The sequence below is a fragment of the Helianthus annuus genome, chromosome 2 (genome assembly GCF_002127325.2).
Source record: "Helianthus annuus cultivar XRQ/B chromosome 2, HanXRQr2.0-SUNRISE, whole genome shotgun sequence".
Taxonomy (NCBI): domain Eukaryota; kingdom Viridiplantae; phylum Streptophyta; class Magnoliopsida; order Asterales; family Asteraceae; genus Helianthus; species Helianthus annuus.
Genome location: NC_035434.2, coordinates 40,877,846 through 40,898,942, shown reverse-complemented (window position 1 = coordinate 40,898,942; position 21,097 = coordinate 40,877,846). Strand labels below are relative to the sequence as shown.

Below are 21,097 nucleotides of genomic sequence, written 5' to 3'. Positions count from 1 at the left end.
ATGGCCGCGCACGCGATTTCTCGAATGAATTTTGAATTTTCAGCCATGTCCTCAGGACGATAGCTCAAGGTGTAATCATGCTCTGCTTTAGGGTTGTACCCCGCGCGCTTGGTTGGTTTGTATGCTTCGTGTTCCGGAGGAAGTCTGCTGAACACTGTGGATTCTGCCTTGTAAGTTGGGACGTCTTCCTCCTCTTCCCATTCTGTATTCATGTTGCGTGCGCCCAAACGGGTTTGGATCGGCCTTCGTTGTAGATTGGAGGTTTGGACGAAGTTGCTCTCTGTTTCAGCACAAGTGTCGCGCGTGTCTTGTATGCTGGGTCTTCTGACCTGTTGCACTGGTTCTCTTTCTGGTCGTAAGTTCCACGCGTTTGTCTGCTGAGCCGTGTGTGTACTCAGAGACCTTGGTTGTGGAGTTACGAATGCTGATTGGTTAGCCTGTGCTTGGAGCAAGGCTTGTTGTGCGCTGAGTTGCGTATAAACGAGGTTTATGGACGCCATTTGTTCGGCATACCAGGAAGCCAGAGTTTTTCCCTCGGGTAGCCCTAAAAGTGCAGAATAGTTGAGTTGTGCTTGTTCCGATGGCACAGAAGGGCCTGGTCCATGGCTTACAGTCTGCATCGGCGGCGGTGTTTGGTGTAATATCCCCGTTGGAGGTTGGAGAGCAGCCCCGTTTGTGGTTTGAGTGATGATTCTTGCTGGTGTTTGGAAGATGGGTCTAGTTGTGGTTTGGCTAGCAGCCCTGGACACACTTCCAAAAATGGATGGAAACTCGTTGTTCAGCTGACCTTCTTGGATGGTCTCGTTCCTTTGACCTCGTTGGACGTGTGCCGTGTCCGAAACGAGTTCAAAGGAAGAGATTTCTCCGTCAGCTGGGTGTGAATGATTCTGGTCTGCCATTTTCACGAGTGTTTTCTAGAAGAGAAAAAGAGGTGAGAGTGGTCTTGCAAAAAAGCGGATGGCGCCAATGTTGAAACAATGGTTAACACGAGGATAACCAAGAGGGTCGTTTCACTTATGGGGTTCAACCTCTTCTCTTGCTCGTATCGGTGACCTGAGATCTGCAAAACAGTAACACCGTTAGTCTCGTTAAGAGGGGGAAAGGAGGTTCTCCCTCTTAACCAGGCTCCGGCGTGAGAATAAGTACTGCTCTGAGATGAATAAAACAGTGTGTGTATAGAGTGAGTAAAGAGAGCCAAGATCCTCAACCTGAATGACGAAGGGTCCTATTTATAGCCGGAGGGTGAAGAAGGAGGAAGCAGCTGTGCCAGCTGTGGGTGTGCGCCAGCTGTCCGACCAAGGGGAATATCCTCTTGGTCTGCTCTGTCGCGAAGTGTGTAGTGGTACACGTGGCGTCCTTGTATTCGCTTGTGCTGGGTACCTCGTACTGGTCGTGTCAGCCCTGCTCCCTGAATTGTCACAGGCCTACGTGGCCTTCTGTCAATGGTGACACGTGTTGTCCTTTATGTTGGGCAAAGCATCTTTGATGCCAGCTGTGAACCGCCTAGATGTCTTCTGGAAGCTTCTGGAAGGTTCTGGTGACATGGGTGCCTTGTGTGCACAAAAGTGGTGTGGTCCCTGCCATGTAGACAGGGAATTGGGACCATACCTCTTCAGAAGTGGAGGAATAATTAACAAATATTTGAATTAATTTTGCACATAGAGTAGCAGTAGCAGACAATCATGAGGGAAGCATATACACTTTCCTCTTTGTCATCACTTTCTAAGAGTATGATTAAGAGAAACAAAGTGGATCAATATTGTAATCAAACTCAAAATCAATATCTTGTTCCACTCCTTAAACATAGGCGCTATAAACGCTAGCTTGACACCCATTGCTTTGCTTAAAAGAGAGATAACACAATGATAGTAGATAAAATGTTCAAATTTTGGTAATTCATATAGGAGCTAACTTAAAATTGTTAACTGTGACATGAAATTGTTGCCGACTTGAATTGATCTTGATAAAACGCCGAAGCATGGGTATCAATACTAGGTGATAATTTATGACACTTACATTGTAGTGCGATGAATCAGCAAAAGACTCTTTGTGATCAGTGGCGTATCAAGAAAATCCTTATAAGGGTAACGTTTCAAAAAAAAATGGATAACGAAATCGAAAAAACGTTAAAAAGTCATTTTTTTCCAAAATTTACACTAATGTCGGATCGTCAAGGGTTAGCGGAGGCTACCCTTAATACAAGGTATGTCCGCCACTATTTGTGATAGAAGTATTATAACATAAACCCTAACTAATATATAATCTTTGCGGTTTCAAAAAAAAAAAAAAAAAAAAAAACTAGGGTTTTTTGCATATTTCCCCTTAAAAAACTTTGAAATTGCATATATACCCGAGTCAAAAATTCAATTGCATATTTCCCCTCTAATAACTAATAAAATTGCAAATTTACCCATTTTGATTTAATTTATTAAAACTAAATTATAGAAAGACTATTTTACCCTTCATTTAACTAAACTTTAGAAAAGTGCATATTTACCCTTTTTTTCTAGTTTTTGTCTTTATTCACTACTTGGATTTGTTCATGAAGTTTTTTTTTTTTTCATTATTTTTCCTCACGAACTAGAGTAACAATCATAATAAATACAATTGACAATCATCTAAATAGAAAACAAAATGCCAAAACTTTAATCCATTACGGTACCAAAAAAACAACCACAAAACATGTATCAATATCCAAAAAATGAAAAAGACAAATGCCAAAGTTTTGACCATTTGGTAACAAAAAAGTAAATTGCTCGACTTTGATTAGTTATTTTCACATGTTTTTGTTCTTTTTCCCCGTTTACTTGTTGATGGTTGATCTTGTCATGCCGAATTTTTGCTTTTTTTTTTTTTGGTGTTCATACCCACCACACCGGTGACATTTATATTTTTTTCTTTGCTCATCATTTGCTCTAATTCTCTCCTTTCTTGGTCTTCCGGGCGGCCGTTTGATAATAGGTGGGTATATCTTCTCCTCATCATCTACATGCACCCATTGATCCTTTGTAGGCATCGGAGCAACTCCTAGAGCCTAAGCCGATTTAAATTTCTCAATAGTGAAGTAAGAATCAACAAACTTCTCCCAATTTACATCCCTTGTGAAAGCAATAAAAGCAGCTGCATATAGACATGGAATACCTTTAACTTGCCAAACACAACAAGTGCATGTTTGCTCATCAAGTACGACCTCCTAACGCTTTTCGCCGCGTTTCACTTCAGCTCGATTTTCACTACTTCTACAAACTTCGTACTCGCCCAAATTCTACATATAACATGGAAAAATATCAATAAGTTCATACAAATTTTAATCTAAAATAAAATTTATAATAAGTAATAAACACCAATTCACTAACCTTTGAGATTCGATTAAGATAACTCTTAGTTTTAGGTACTAATGTACCCTTCCATTTCTTTAGAATACACCTGTAGCAGAGACGTCCCCATCAGATTTTAGCTTATCTTTAATGACACTGGCAATCCATCCTTGAGTTGCAACCTTGTTACCACCCTTGTTACTTCGAGTGCAGGAATGTGCTTCTACAAATTTCTTAACCTTCATGACATTACATAAACATATGGTTTATTAACAATATGGAAAACAAGAAGTAATTAATTCATAAATCCTACCTGGAATGTAATTCCATCTTGCTTGACAGAGGCATGTATTCTCCATTTACATTCTATGTCAACACACCTTGCTGTGACTCTTGTCGGTTCACTTTTCTCAATGAAGTATTCAAATTCATTTACAAGTGCATAATGGATTAATGTTCGTCTAAACGTGGCAACATTTTCATGAGTTCAACTTGATGGGTCGACTTTTCTTGGTATAAGTTTCCTCTTGGGAGTTATGTTGCTCAACTTCATCATCACTACTATAATAACTATGATAGCTTTCATCACTTAATGAATACTCTGATTCATCTTCACTGTGTGGTTCGTCACCCACTTCATCTTGACCCCTGAAAAAGATTTACAATTCTAATGATTTAGAAACTCACTTTTAAACAAACTTTTACCTTTGATTAACTGAAGAAGTCTCATGATTACTACTCGTTGTCACATAAACGACAAGTTCTTTTTCCACTTCATACATTCTAACCATAAACTCAAATTTCTCATGAGAATCAAGCTTGATAATAGATTGATCTATGGCATACTTGTCAACGAAATAAATAGAGAAAACGAGATCCCTATTTGGTGGATGATGATTTCTAACCTCTTCAACTAAATCATCAAAGTTGTATGAGTATGTATCAATGTAAATACATTTTTGATAACCAAAACAATACCGTTTCCTAGCCGAGTTCTTAGCTAATCGAAAGTAGCATCCATATTTTAATTTTATCTTATACTTGGATGTCATTTGAAAAAGATTTGGCTCAAGTGTTGGTGATTGAGCCAAGTTCTCCCATGTTGGTGCATATATGTCAGCATCTTCCATCTTGCTACTGTGTCATCAAAATCACTATGTCATCAAAATCACCTAAACAGTATATTAATAAAATAACAAAACAAAGCAATACGAAAAAAAATCTAATCTAACTTTTGTTGTAGATATACAAACTTGAAAAGCTACTGTGTCATCAAAATCACCTAAAAAGTATCATCAAAAGCATTGTTGTATCATCAAAATCACCCCTTTCATCATATGACAACCATAGTTGTATCATCAAAATCACCTATCAAGCCTAAACCTTTAAACAAAGATGCTTGATGAACAAACATACCTGCAAAAGAAAGACCGTGAACCGCATAAAAGCGCTGCTGTGTTGTCGCCGGATTCGTGCTGTGTGTCGCCGGCAGAAGCGTCTGTGTGTCGCCGGCAGTAGCGTCGCCAGCAGGAAACCCTGCTGTGTCGCCCTTGTTGTCGTCGTAGATGAAGAGAACCCAAACGACGTCCTTTTTTTTGGAATGATCTGATTATTATCCCATTATTCTATAATATCTATTAATTTTAAGAAGGGTAATTTTGTCATTTTAACAAAGAAGTGGAAATATGCAATTTTTATTTAGGCTTGGGTAAATATGCAATTAAAAGTGTTTTTAAGGGGAAATATGCAATTATTCCAAAAAACTAATATATAATCTTAATAAGATAGACATCATCAAAGTAACTAAACCTATAGTGTTCATGTTTCATACCCTAATTTTTAGGGGTGTGACCTAACAATAAGCTAGACTTGTTATATCCAACACTTTCCATGATGATGTTCAACGAGGAAAAACAGAGATCCCAGTGCAACAATTCGTCGACGCTACCGAAGTGTTTTGAGTTTGTCCTTTCTCTTGCACTTTGCAAAAGATTGTTGTTTGTTTAACTTGAATGGGTGACGTTAAGAAGGATGTCCGTACTTTATTTTATTTTCTTTGGAACATCAAAGAATAATTATGTAAAATGAAAAAGAGCATTAAGGTTTCCACAAGGACCACAACACCAAATACACTACTCCAGCCCAAGACAAGATGCAGAGTCTATTTGTAAAGCAATGCCAACATAAAATATGGACCATTTCTCCAATAAAGCCCATTACAAGTTTTTTCATTCTTAAAGAGGATAATGCTTACCTTCAGTTATCTAATCTCCATGATATGGCTTATTGGATATTGGTTTTTATAGAGCCCAGCTCATTTTGACCCAAGTCCTTTATCCGACCATGCATACCTATGGTCCAAAAATGATATAATCATGGTATGCCGTATGCGATTGACAATATTGTGCAAGTCATGGAAGGTGATAACATATTTGGATGTTAACAAAATTTTCCCTTAGACTGCGGTCACGTAATAATAATAAAATTCATATTCTGAAAACCAACAATCTATTTACAATGGGGATTAGTATCAAATACAAAAGATTTTAATTGTAATAAGTGTAAGAAAGATTTATAAAGTGACAAGTGTCCAATAACCTAAAAAAACCCACTACACAAAAAAAAAAAAAAAAAAAAACCCTTAAACATCCACCACCACCAAAAACCTAAACCCCCTCACCCCCATCACCCACCCCCCAATTTTTTTTTTTTTTTTTTTTTTTTTTTTTTTTGCCGAGGGGGTGGGGGTTTAGGTTTTTGAGTGGTGGTGGGGGTGGATGTTTAGTTTTCTTTTTCAGATTTTTTTAGGTTTTTGGGGGGTGGGTGGGGGGGGGGAGGGGTTAGGTTTTTTTAGGTTTTTGAGGGGTGGGGGATTAGGTTTTTGGGGTTTTTTTTGGTGAGGTATAGTTTCTTTTTGTTTTTCTTTGCCGCAGGAACGGGGGGGGGGGGATTTGGGGGGTTTAGGTTTTTGGGTTGGGGTGGGGTGGGGGTGGGTGTTTAGGTTTTGGGTGGTGATGTAGTGGGTTTAATTTTAGATTATTGAACACTTATTACTCTATAAATTATTCTTACACTTCTTATAATTAGAAGTTTTTGTAGAATAATTTCACCCTTTAGGCTAGAGGGTATGGTGCCCATCCTCCTTTGAAGGATGATCCGCCACGTAGGCGCCACACCATAGTCCTCCCAAGGATGGTCCATCCCACAAAACTAGAGGGTATGGGAGGATGATCCTAGATAATCCTACCCCACCACTTTTATATTTTTTATTTTTTTTAATCTTCCACTTTTGTAACACCCCAAAAACCCGAATTTTTATATTCGTTAAATGTTATAATATGGCACATCAAGAAATAAATAACTATGTTATTTAACCTAGTTAAAAGTATGGTAGAAGCAATTAAAGGATGAGTGTTGTGCCAATTATGAATAAGAGAGAACATGAGGGACTAAGATTGCCAAACTTGAATCTGAGTTTAATTAAAACAAAAAAAATCTCAGACACACTAGGTGTGTGCGTGAGATCGATCAGGAGGAGGAGAAAATGGGTGTAAACCCTAGTTCACAAGCAAGCTTCAAATTGACAAGGAGATTAGGCTCAAATCCGATGCATGAACTCGTTTTCTTGACAATCTATCCCTAGCAAGCATGTGGTAAGTTGTAATTTGTGATTTAATAATCTTGCTATGAAGTGGGTTATGATCAATCCACGAAATTGTATGAGATTGAGCATGAATATGTGTTAGAATCATCATATGGAACATGTGTTGTGTATGATTTTGATTAATTTCATGTTTAGAAGTAAAACCCATTTGGGATGATGAAGGGAGTGAATCACCATGTCCAATAATTGTGTAAATTGTGATCTAGTATGTTGTATGTGATGAATTATTTTAGATAAGTTGATTAGGACATGAATTAAATGGATGTTTAGTTGAATTTGATGAATGAAGAATACAACATGGAGGATCATGCATGAATGGGTTGTACATTGTACTAAGATAGTGGTACGCACACCAAGTGTTTGATGAAATGCCTAGGTGAGCTTAATAGAGGAAATTGTATGTAAGTAAAAGATGAATATATGTGGGATGTGAAAATGATGTATTTGATAGTAAACTAACATGAGAAGTGTGTTTGGATATTGTTCGTGTGGATATTATGTTGAAATGATGTTGGGTTAGCTTAGTATGGGTTAAAGCGTTAGTTGTGAAAATATGAGAATGCTAGCGTGGGTGGAATGGATTATGTATGTATATGTGTATATGTATACAAGTAAGTGATCATGTAGTTGTAGATGTCATACAATATGAGGTTATGTCGTAAGTTATATGTTAAACCGTTGACTTCTGGAAGTCAATTATGCGTCTACACATAAGAAGCATGACTTGAATTGTTGTCGTACAGGTAGGTTCATAGGAAGTCGTATGGTACGTGTTATGTTAATACGCATTATTTGAGATGACATGATGAATTACGTTAGTTTGAAAGGATATGAAATTGATTATATGTCTCATGCTTGTTAGTTGTGACTAAAGGAAGTCAAATGTGAAATATGCGGTTGATATGATCATTAACATGTACAATGATGTATGCTAATGAAAATGTAATTTGGTGACATGAAAGTATAGGAGTCATGTCAAGACGGACTCAAGCATGAAAGGCTAACGGGTCAAGAGGAGGCGAGGAATCGGATACGAACCCGGATGCACAAGGTAAGTGATTTCCGTAATCACTTCGTAGTACAAGTAAGTAATAAAGTGTTGTAATGAATTAAATATGATGTTTGAGGTCAAATATGTGTTAAAGTCTTTCGTCGTAAATGATGGGTTTAAGGTTGACCAAAATGCCCATGATGGGTATTTTGGGGTAAACGAACTTAAAAGTGGTTTAGAAGCAAGTTATTCGATTAGAGTAATGTTTTGGACAAGTATGGAAGTGGGGATGATGGTTTGGTCAGTCATAGACCAATTAATGCGCGAATACCCTTAACGGGTCAAATAGTTAGAAAATAGTTAAGTCGAATGTATGTAAGTTAAGGATTTCCGTAATCCGGAGGTAAGATTTTAAGTTCATATGATAGAATGTGAATTTACAAGCATGTGGGAAGAAACGGGAGGTCAAACGGGTAAACGGTTCAAAAGTTACGTGCGTTTTAGTGCGTACGGACGACGAAACGAACCTGCAGAAAACTGCAAAAACTAGAGGGCGTCGCCGACGGGTAGGGGGCCCAAAGGTGGGATCCTAAAGAATATGTAGTAATATGGTACCCAAAGGTGGGATCCTAAAGAATATGTAGTAATATGGTACCCAAAGGTGGGATCCTAAAGAATATGTAGTAATATGGTACCCAAAGGCAGGATCCTAAAGAATATGAAGTAATATGGTACCTAAATGTGGGATTCTAAGTTAAGAATTTCCTTAAGTAGATACGTATGAAGGTATGTATGTATGTATGTATGTGTGAATATAAGTGGTATGTATGAATGAATGTATGTATGTATGTATGTAGGTATGCACGTATGTAGGAACGTACGTATGAATGTAGGTACGTAGGTTTGTAAGTAGTTATGTGTGAACGGATGCACATATGTAAGTATGTATGAAAGTATATACGCATGTATTCAATGAAATTGAGTATTGACGATAATAATAGTGTGCCTTGTGAACGAAGTGTAACGCAGGTACAATGAGAAAGTCTCACCACGGAATGTACGATCAGATGGAAAGCTGGGATGTAAAGAATTAACGGAACAAGAAGTAAACGTGAATAAATCTTGTATGTTTATAATGCGTACTAATGTTATGAATTTAATGTGGTGAGCGCAGGTAGTACGAATCATGAGGATCATCAAGGAACAGAGATCGAGGATCGAGTCACTAGTGAGATTGTACGGGAACGTTGATGTATATAATGTAGTAAACATAAGCTATGTTTTTACTTAGTAAATAAGTCGATTGATGGATTTATGTGAAAGAGTTATGTTAAAGTTAATTTTTAAATAAGTTAAGGTGTCTATAATGAAAGAAAGTTTATGGCTTGAACTTCCGCTGCGACTTTTAGTCAAATACGTATTAGGGTCTTACAAGTTGGTATCAGAGCCCTGGTTTGAGGGAATCAAGTACGAGAAGGTAGGTACTTGAACTCAAACCTATGTGCTCTTGTGATAAGGAACCTGTACAATCCATGACTCGATCAAGATCCAAAGGTAGAAATGGAATGAAAACGTGTATGTATGTATTCATATGAAGAAGCTAACGGTTTGCTATGTGCAAGGTAAGCTTAAAAGTTTGGAGAGGATGATCCGTGAATGCAGTCTAAGGTGGATGCTAAGGCAGGCAAGGATGCGAATGGACAGACGGACCCCAGGTACACAATGTTGACATGTATGGGTACCGTTGTTAAAAGAAAAAGGAAGAAGTCTCCTTGGGAGGGTAAGTACTAAACGGAAGACAACGATATTGTCTTGGTAAAATTGTAAAAATGTAGCACGAACTGAGACCCACTAATGCGGACATAAGGCGATGATTACCTGAAGGCACGGAATTAGTATGTGAATTGCGCACCTGGCCAGTACGCAAGAAGCATATGACGTTCGTGAGACCGTGGTAATTATCGCAGGTATATCTGTAGAATTGGGTAGCAGGTGGGCGTGCGGGTGAAGTGGGTAGTAAGGCTCTCGGGAAATTGAGAGTACTATGTAGGAATGAAATGCAGAAAATGATATGTTTGAATCTGTGAGACGGATTCAGCACATGTAATGAATGAAAGATGTGAATGGGTAATGTAAATGAAATGTTTGAATCCGCGAAAAGGATTCAAAGCACGAAAGGAAGAAAATGTATGAATAGTATGTGTGGAACCGCTAGACGGATTCAAAACATGAAAGCAATGAAAGGCATGAATGTGACGTTTGAGTTCGCGGGACGGATTTAAAATATAAAAAGGGATGAAATTAATCCACATCACAATGTGTCGACAGTTTGACCATGGTTGTGTCAAACGAGTCATACGGGTAAATGTAAAGTAATAAACAAAAGAATGATCGTAATGGGCATGCAAACCTAAATTTTAAAGCGAAAGAAAGAAGTTCGAACAAGTTATGTGTTAAATATGTTAGTAATGGACTCTTAGGAGTCATAATGAATGACGGGCTACGACCCGGACAATGATTTAAATACGAACAGGTAAGTTTTGTTAAGAATACCGAAATGATGTAATGAATGTCTATGCAAGTAAGCATGAATGGAAAGAAGTACGAAGAGTACCTCAATACATCTATGGTAAGTAAGAAATGACAGCCTGACCTGGAAAGGGTCAAACTGCAAAGGTTGATGAAATGAGGAACCAGAATAAAAGAATTGCATGTAAGGAATGAAATGCGGAATGTGTTAAAGTTTGTACGTAGGACGTTGAAAAAGGAAATATAGGTGAGTAATCACCTAGTATAATGAATGCTTGAATGAAATGTGCTAACCGCAAAAATTGTAGATTATAATGTTAGGAACTCTGGATGTGATGAAACCAAACGAATTGGTGGAAGGATGTGCACGGGTGAAAGCGCATTACGCGGATGAATGAAATCTAGCCTGGTATGACTAGTACTCGTGAAGAATGCGGATCGATCTGGGTTGCAGATCGTCGATGGATGATATGAGATGAGGTCAGTAAAAAGTTTAACTTATGTTAGATAAGTATGAATTGGTTAATTGGGTACGACCTACGAAATGAATGATGGAATGGGTATGGTATAATATGGGAAGTTTGATTTTTTATTTTATTTTAGCTGACTATAGAAGAGTAGAATGAGCTAACTATGGAGTTAAGCATGTAGGTGTAACTATGAAGTAGTAGTTTTGTTGAGATAACAAAACAAGGACTGAATGCTATATGATGTATATGAATAGAATGTAAATCTTAAAAGATGAGATGGAGACATTAAGTCTTTTATAATCGGGTCAATGAAATGAGGATGGTAGGTGAAAGTATGGTATGAAAAGTATAGACTTGTTAGAAAGAAGTCGGTAATGTGAATAATATATGAGTAAAGAATGGATAGTTTACCTATTATTATGATGTACCTATCAAATTAAGCATAGAAGAGGTATGTGTAAATGATGAATTTAGATCGCATAGTCAACAAGATGATATGAAATTTGAAATAAACAGGAAGGAATGTTATTATTAGGATGTTAGAATTGTTTCAAGCGAACAAAATATATGGCACATGATATACGAATATTATAATGATGAATGAACCTTTAGTTAAGAAGTATGTTAGAAGCTAGCATTTTTAGTGAAAGCGACACTAATAAGAGCTCTGGGGCGGGTTCTTGAAGATATAAGATTGTCAATGAGATGGGCTGGTGGTCGTGTCGATGAACTGAAAGACAAGGTGATTAGTATCAAACGAAAGTGAGGAAGGTAACTAGTGTTCGATGGAAAATGAGAAAGGTTTCGGGGACGAAACCTCATTTAAGGGGGGTAGACTTGTAACACCCCAAAAACCCGAATTTTTATATTCGTTAAATGTTATAATATGGCACATCAAGAAATAAATAACTATGTTATTTAACCTAGTTAAAAGTATGGTAGAAGCAATTAAAGGATGAGTGTTGTGCCAATTATGAATAAGAGAGAACATGAGGGACTAAGATTGCCAAACTTGAATCTGAGTTTAATTAAAACAAAAAAAATCTCAGACACACTAGGTGTGTGCGTGAGATCGATCAGGAGGAGGAGAAAATGGGTGTAAACCCTAGTTCACAAGCAAGCTTCAAATTGACAAGGAGATTAGGCTCAAATCCGATGCATGAACTCGTTTTCTTGACAATCTATCCCTAGCAAGCATGTGGTAAGTTGTAATTTGTGATTTAATAATCTTGCTATGAAGTGGGTTATGATCAATCCACGAAATTGTATGAGATTGAGCATGAATATGTGTTAGAATCATCATATGGAACATGTGTTGTGTATGATTTTGATTAATTTCATGTTTAGAAGTAAAACCCATTTGGGATGATGAAGGGAGTGAATCACCATGTCCAATAATTGTGTAAATTGTGATCTAGTATGTTGTATGTGATGAATTATTTTAGATAAGTTGATTAGGACATGAATTAAATGGATGTTTAGTTGAATTTGATGAATGAAGAATACAACATGGAGGATCATGCATGAATGGGTTGTACATTGTACTAAGATAGTGGTACGCACACCAAGTGTTTGATGAAATGCCTAGGTGAGCTTAATAGAGGAAATTGTATGTAAGTAAAAGATGAATATATGTGGGATGTGAAAATGATGTATTTGATAGTAAACTAACATGAGAAGTGTGTTTGGATATTGTTCGTGTGGATATTATGTTGAAATGATGTTGGGTTAGCTTAGTATGGGTTAAAGCGTTAGTTGTGAAAATATGAGAATGCTAGCGTGGGTGGAATGGATTATGTATGTATATGTGTATATGTATACAAGTAAGTGATCATGTAGTTGTAGATGTCATACAATATGAGGTTATGTCGTAAGTTATATGTTAAACCGTTGACTTCTGGAAGTCAATTATGCGTCTACACATAAGAAGCATGACTTGAATTGTTGTCGTACAGGTAGGTTCATAGGAAGTCGTATGGTACGTGTTATGTTAATACGCATTATTTGAGATGACATGATGAATTACGTTAGTTTGAAAGGATATGAAATTGATTATATGTCTCATGCTTGTTAGTTGTGACTAAAGGAAGTCAAATGTGAAATATGCGGTTGATATGATCATTAACATGTACAATGATGTATGCTAATGAAAATGTAATTTGGTGACATGAAAGTATAGGAGTCATGTCAAGACGGACTCAAGCATGAAAGGCTAACGGGTCAAGAGGAGGCGAGGAATCGGATACGAACCCGGATGCACAAGGTAAGTGATTTCCGTAATCACTTCGTAGTACAAGTAAGTAATAAAGTGTTGTAATGAATTAAATATGATGTTTGAGGTCAAATATGTGTTAAAGTCTTTCGTCGTAAATGATGGGTTTAAGGTTGACCAAAATGCCCATGATGGGTATTTTGGGGTAAACGAACTTAAAAGTGGTTTAGAAGCAAGTTATTCGATTAGAGTAATGTTTTGGACAAGTATGGAAGTGGGGATGATGGTTTGGTCAGTCATAGACCAATTAATGCGCGAATACCCTTAACGGGTCAAATAGTTAGAAAATAGTTAAGTCGAATGTATGTAAGTTAAGGATTTCCGTAATCCGGAGGTAAGATTTTAAGTTCATATGATAGAATGTGAATTTACAAGCATGTGGGAAGAAACGGGAGGTCAAACGGGTAAACGGTTCAAAAGTTACGTGCGTTTTAGTGCGTACGGACGACGAAACGAACCTGCAGAAAACTGCAAAAACTAGAGGGCGTCGCCGACGGGTAGGGGGCCCAAAGGTGGGATCCTAAAGAATATGTAGTAATATGGTACCCAAAGGTGGGATCCTAAAGAATATGTAGTAATATGGTACCCAAAGGTGGGATCCTAAAGAATATGTAGTAATATGGTACCCAAAGGCAGGATCCTAAAGAATATGAAGTAATATGGTACCTAAATGTGGGATTCTAAGTTAAGAATTTCCTTAAGTAGATACGTATGAAGGTATGTATGTATGTATGTATGTGTGAATATAAGTGGTATGTATGAATGAATGTATGTATGTATGTATGTAGGTATGCACGTATGTAGGAACGTACGTATGAATGTAGGTACGTAGGTTTGTAAGTAGTTATGTGTGAACGGATGCACATATGTAAGTATGTATGAAAGTATATACGCATGTATTCAATGAAATTGAGTATTGACGATAATAATAGTGTGCCTTGTGAACGAAGTGTAACGCAGGTACAATGAGAAAGTCTCACCACGGAATGTACGATCAGATGGAAAGCTGGGATGTAAAGAATTAACGGAACAAGAAGTAAACGTGAATAAATCTTGTATGTTTATAATGCGTACTAATGTTATGAATTTAATGTGGTGAGCGCAGGTAGTACGAATCATGAGGATCATCAAGGAACAGAGATCGAGGATCGAGTCACTAGTGAGATTGTACGGGAACGTTGATGTATATAATGTAGTAAACATAAGCTATGTTTTTACTTAGTAAATAAGTCGATTGATGGATTTATGTGAAAGAGTTATGTTAAAGTTAATTTTTAAATAAGTTAAGGTGTCTATAATGAAAGAAAGTTTATGGCTTGAACTTCCGCTGCGACTTTTAGTCAAATACGTATTAGGGTCTTACAACTTTTTTTTAACTTCTAACAAATAAATTAATAAAAATATTTATAGCTTATGCACATTAATAAAAATATTAACAAACAGCACGTTATTCTTTTGGAGATAGGTTATTAAAGATAATTTCCATTTTTTTTTTGTTATTTTAAATTTATAAAGCAAGCACTTTATAGCTTATGCATATTTTTATGTTAAAATAAAGCAAGTATTTTTATGCAGAACATTAAGGCCCATACTGAAGTCCAAAGCAAAAGCCCAACTGAGCCTACTACAAAAAAAAATCCCTAACTTTCACCATCTTCATCACTACCGCACCAACCTTTCTTCCTTCCGGCGCCTGCACTTTTACGACTCCGAAAATAGTAAATTCAATTTCCATCTTTTTTTTTATTAAACGGTCATAAAGTTGCGAATGGTCCCCACAATTTTTGTCATTTACTGTCTGTCTCCAACGTCAAGGTCTCGCCGGTAAGGACGGGGACAGGAGGGGCCGGGATGGTGTGAATGCGGTGCCGGACCTCGACGGGTATGGGGACGTACCCCATACCGCACAGCCTTACAAGGGTTGAATATTCAAATCAAATCACATAAGGCTAGAGGGTATGGTGCCCATCCTCCTTTGAAGGATGATCCGCCACGTAGGCGCCACACCATAGTCCTCCCAAGGATGGTCCATCCCACAAAACTAGAGGGTATGGGAGGATGATCCTAGATAATCCTACCCCACCACTTTTATATTTTTTATTTTTTTAATCTTCCACTTTTTTTAACTTCTAACAAATAAATTAATAAAAATATTTATAGCTTATGCACATTAATAAAAATATTAACAAACAGCACGTTATTCTTTTGAAGATAGGTTATTAAAGATAATTTCCATTTTTTTTTGTTATTTTAAATTTATAAAGCAAGCACTTTATAGCTTATGCACATTTTTATGTTAAAATAAAGCAAGTATTTTTATGCAGAAAATTAAGGCCCATACTGAAGTCCAAAGCAAAAGCCCAACTGAGCCTACTACAAAACAAATCCCTAACTTTCACCATCTTCATCACTACCGCACCAACCTTTCTTCCTTCCGGCGCCTGCACTTTTACGACTCCGAAAATGGTAAATTCAATTTCCATCTTTTTTTTTTATTAAACGGTCATAAAGTTGCGAATGGTCCCCACAATTTTTGTCATTTACTGTCCGTCTCCAACGTCAAGGTCTCGCCGGTAAGGACGGGGACGGGAGGGGCCGGGATGGTGTGAAGGCGGTGCCGGACCTCGACGGGTATGGGAACGTACCCCATACCGCACAGCCTAATAAAGTACTCCATATTTTCATTAATGAGGATCATATATACATAAGTGAACTTCATATATCCATAATTAAATCAAGTCCAACCGATGGATGCCTTACTTTTTTTTTTTTTTTTCTGATCTTGAGTTTAATATCATGTGGGAATAATTGAAATTATATGACACATGAGTCCAATTTATTTCTTGAAAACATAAAAAAAGGGTGTGGTGACAATATTCTAAATAAGAGAAATATTACCACTATATTTAAACTACTACAATTTACATGGGCGGGAATAGTGCCAGGCAAGTGCCTGGCACTTCGTCATTGGCTGTCACTGGGCGGCGAGTAATGGAAATTACAGTTCTACCCTCCACTCCAAATGAGACAAGAATCAGCTCCCTACACTGAGACACAAACCACCACCGCCACCGCTGCGCAGCCGCCGTCTGCGGCGGCGCCGCTGCCACCCTCCAACGCCGACTCCATCTTTGTCTTCAGTCTCTCTCTCTCTCTTTTCGTTTCTCTGTGTAGCACCGTCGCACGCCACCACCAGATGGTGGTGCCAGCCGCTTAAAAAAAAGAGGGGGAGGGGGTTGTGTGGTGTGAAAGGGGGTGCAGTCGCCGGATTTACGGTCTCCGGTGACCGAACAGGAAGCGAGAGGTGTGTTTGGTTTGAGAATTTCGTTGAGTGTTCTTTGTCGGTCAGAAGATGACGGCTGCCATGGGTCGAAACGGCCATGATAGTTGCTCAAAACAGAAAATCGGTACTAGGATTTGTGATCAGGATACTTGATTTAGGGGGCGGGGTACACCGGAGCACCACCGTGAAAAGTCGCCGGAAAGACCTCCTACACCGCCGCCGCACCGTGGACCACCACCGGCTCCACCGGTCTTGCCGGCCGGAGTCCGGCCATTCTTTACCGGAGAGAGATAGAGAGAAAAGTGTGGGTGGTGTGTGTGTGTTTGGTTTCTGTGGGTATAGGATAAGGCTTGCGGAGAAAGAGAAAGTTAAAACATATACCTATAAACTTTTAATATATGTTGCTAATAAAAGTTTTTGTTAAAATTAATGAAAAAAAGTTACCCTTGGTTTTTTTTTAATTATATAATAGTTATCTGTAGCTCTATCAAATTACAAATTTGTCATTTTGTACCAACCAGTTTATTATTTTATACTCACTTTAAAATTACGTTTTTTTCCCACAGTTAGAAAATACGGTTTTGCCCCAACTTCAAAATACAGTTACCCTCTTACCCCAGGCTAAAAAATACGATTTCGCTCTCGAAAAAAAAATTACACTTTTACCCTCAGCCAAAATTACGTTTCCGCCCCAGTTAAAAATAATTTTTTTCCCCCGACTGAAAATTATGATTTTACACCAGTTTATTATTTTAGACCCACTTTAAATTTACGATTTTGCCCTCTATTAAAAAATGTTAGTTTTCCCCGTTAAAAAAATTATGATTTCGCCCTCAGTTGAAAATTACGTTTTTCCCCCGTTCAAAATAAAATTATGCTTTTTCCCCAAGCTCAAAATTACGATTTTGCCATCGGTTCAAAATAAAATTGTGGTTTTGCCTCCAGCTTAAAATTACGATTGTGCCCGTAGTTCAAATTTATATTACACTGTTACCCTAGGTGCAAAATTACGAATTTGTCCCTCTTAAAATTTCAAAATTTTCCCCGTTTAAATTTACAGTACTGCCATCACTTTAGCTTTTGGCAAATTACGATTTTACCCCTGTCAAAAAATACAACCTTCCATCAGTTAAAAATTACAATGTTGCCATTGTTTTAGTTTTTTTTTTCAAAAATATAAAAGTGTTTTGTTTTAATTGGTTGACTCGATTTAATTGTTTTCCGTGTCAATGAGCTGCTGCCGGCCACCGCCCCGCAACGCGGGCGGGGCATCTAACTAGTTGTATATGTTGGTGATTACACTACATGACACAAATTTCAAGCTGTGGCGATATGATAAATAACTGAAATTTTAATTGCTTACTGTATAAACTGAAGATTACATAACATTTGTTACTAACGATTTAGTGTAATCGTTCCTACATAGGCTACATGTATCAATACTATATATTGCGTATGCATTGGTGATTACAATAATATATTACCACAGATACTATACGACTCAGACTCATGATACATTAGTATATGCACTCATGTCTTTACTAATTATGAATTATTAGTATAACGTATATATTGACTCATGATACACTAGTATATGCACTCCTGTATTTACTAATTAATTATGAATTATTAGTATAACGTATATATTGACTCATGATACACTAGTATATGCACTCTTGTATGTACTAATTATGAACTGCTAGTATAAGGTATACATTAAGTAATATACAATATGTGTTATTATGTATGCTTTATTGTATGTATTTGTGCATACATTATATAAAATGCTAGAATAATGTATGTATTGTTGCATAAACTGTTGTGTTACTCATGATACTTTTAAAGTGGATGTGTTACTCATGCATTGACACATGCTCTACATGTGTAATTACCATGTATACCGAAAGCATTGTTCTATGTATTGTATATGTAGTCTTAGAATTATGTGAATTGTTGCATATACAACTATTACTAATGATCATCTTTTATAGTGTACGTATTTTTGTATACACTACTCTTTACTCTTTATAGTCTTAATGATAATATATATGTGTTATTTGAACATTTCTTTTTATTTGATGTTTGTAGTTTTTCGTGTTTTCGTTCAATCTGTTTTTCATATATTGTTTAATTTCAAATTTTCTCACCACGTAACAAAGTTTAATCTTTTTGTATAAGAAGGATCATAAGAAAATGAAGAAAACTAAATCTAACAAATCACATAATTTATAATTGTGTTTTAGCTAATTTATTCAGAGGGGGGTTTTCGTAATATTTCACCCTTCTATATAAATATAATATTTTTATTGTAATCTCTTAATTTCCTCACCTCCATAATCGAATTTGTTAGTTTAAATTTATACTTTATATTAAAGCAAAACAAAGTTTGACCACTAGACATCCATTTATATCACTAATTGCCATGTGGCATGTGACTAATCCTTAATGAAACAAAAAAGCACACCGAGTGGTAGATCATAGTCTAGTGTTGCTAAAGGCAGTGTCGCAAGAACCTTTGAGAATTGAGAGGGTGTTGTCTAGGCACACTAGGAGGTTGATTCGTGCCACATAATACTAATATCGGATCATAAGCTTCTAAAATTGGTCTTAGATTTTTGTTGTCTTAATAACAAACAAGTTAAGATGTTGTTCTAGAAATCTATGGCATTATAGCCTAGTGGCATCTTAAGGGTGGGATAAGCCTTACAGACCATTAGGTTCTTGGTTTGATAACGGGGTTTTTCCTATATTTATTGAGTTTCTTCCTGAATTGGTGTATAGGCATTATTGCCTAATGGAAATGGATATGATCGGGTAGTTCCGCTGATGGCATGATGATAATCTTGTGGTCCATCAGTGATCAAATTTACCGTTAAAAATGATGTTGTTCTAGAACAAGGCAAGGAGATGCTTCCTAGATCTTTGAGATGATCTACTACACAAATAGGAGACATCGGTAACGGAGTCATATGTGGTGGTAAGTTTGTTACTAAGACGACTAGAGTAGCGGTAAGTTTGTAACCTAGTTAAGTCATTTACTTGTGAATGTAATAGTACTGAGCGTTCCCAATCATTAGTAGGTTATAAGATAATTATTTAAAATGGATAATGAAATGGTTATAGTTACACTTGTTAGGCTGTCAAATTCCGAACTACTTTAAGAGATCTATGTTGACGTTGAGCCGAATGCTAGACATGTGGATGGCGAACAAATATGTGAGGAGAATGTTAGAGGCCAGATGAAGGGCCACCTCCTCGCCCATGGGACTATTCAGGATCCCTACCATGCCAATAGTTACTAATGACCCATGTAATTGCAATAGTTGGATATCTTACGTTCCTACTCTTATACGCAGATATGCTTTTATACAAGGTTAGGAACTTTGTTCATCAACAAAGAACTTATCATATGTAAAATGTTTTAAAATGATCTTTTCTGATATGTTTTTTTTTACCATGAACGTGTTGTGAATAGTAATATACAAATAATTGAAACATAAACGTACATGCTATTGAACCAGAAACGATTCAATTTACAATTTCCTTTTGGTGTGTGTTAGGATTTATTTACTGTGTTTTGCAACATAAGTCATTATTGTGTGTCATTGTGGTACGATACATCGTCTCACGTTAGTTATTATGGGTGGTGTATGTCTTTTTCCTTTGGGGGCTGCATTCATAGTTGAAGGGTAAGTAGATAGTCATGTCCTTGGTAAAGGGTATGAGGGTTCTTTATATATGTTAACAATCGTAACCGGGGAACAAATTTTGAGTATAGTAGCAACTACATCTATGTGTAATTTGTTAAATCAATAGATCCATAAAAAAATATTTCCTTTACACAACGCATAAATCACACAGAAACTTAATTAAACTAGTACATCAATAAATCATTAATGGTAATCTTTACCAACTGTAGATACGTTCATATTTCAAGAATTAATTAGGTTACCAAATTCTTAATTTTTTTACATTGGATAAAAGATTTTAGCAACACCTTCCCTTCAACTAGATTAGGAGTGAAGTAAAATAAGTAAAAATATGAGAAGGGTATACTTATTCAATCATTGATCTACAATTTATACACATAGACATATGTAGTTGTAAATAAAAGTATATGAGAATAAATAGGAGATAAACATGTAATATATCTATTCATAACACTCCTCCTCAGATGTGTGTATCTCTCGCTCTCACGCTCTCTCTCTCTCTCTCTATATATATATATATATATATATATATATATATATATATATATATATATATATATATATATATATATATATATATTTAATATACATGGTTAATACTTTAGGATGATCATAAATAGGTACTTTAGGACCTAAAGAAATAAACTAATACTACCGGATCCGTTGTGCCGCCTCATTAAAACCTTACTAAGAAAACCTAGTGGGACAAAACTTAGTTAATGGAAAAAGAGTACATCGTATATAATTCTCCCCCTGTATTCAACAAACATCTTTCAATTTGCGGAGAGTGATCTTGTGTGATAGCTGCTCGAAACTGCTTCTATGTAAAGATTTAGTATTAGACGATATACTCCTTGTATA

At 36.6% G+C, this 21,097-nt stretch overlaps 1 long non-coding RNA gene across 1 annotated transcript; it reads right to left on the bottom strand.

Moving 5' to 3' along the window:
- Positions 1–3,362: 3,362 nt before the first annotated feature.
- Positions 3,363–4,108, bottom strand: LOC110903332. The gene is made up of 3 exons (XR_002571850.2): positions 4,023–4,108; positions 3,631–3,965; positions 3,363–3,556 (listed from the first exon to the last, which is right to left on the bottom strand). It is a non-coding gene; the product is annotated as an uncharacterized LOC110903332 (long non-coding RNA).
- Between the last annotated feature and the right edge of the window lie 16,989 nt (positions 4,109–21,097).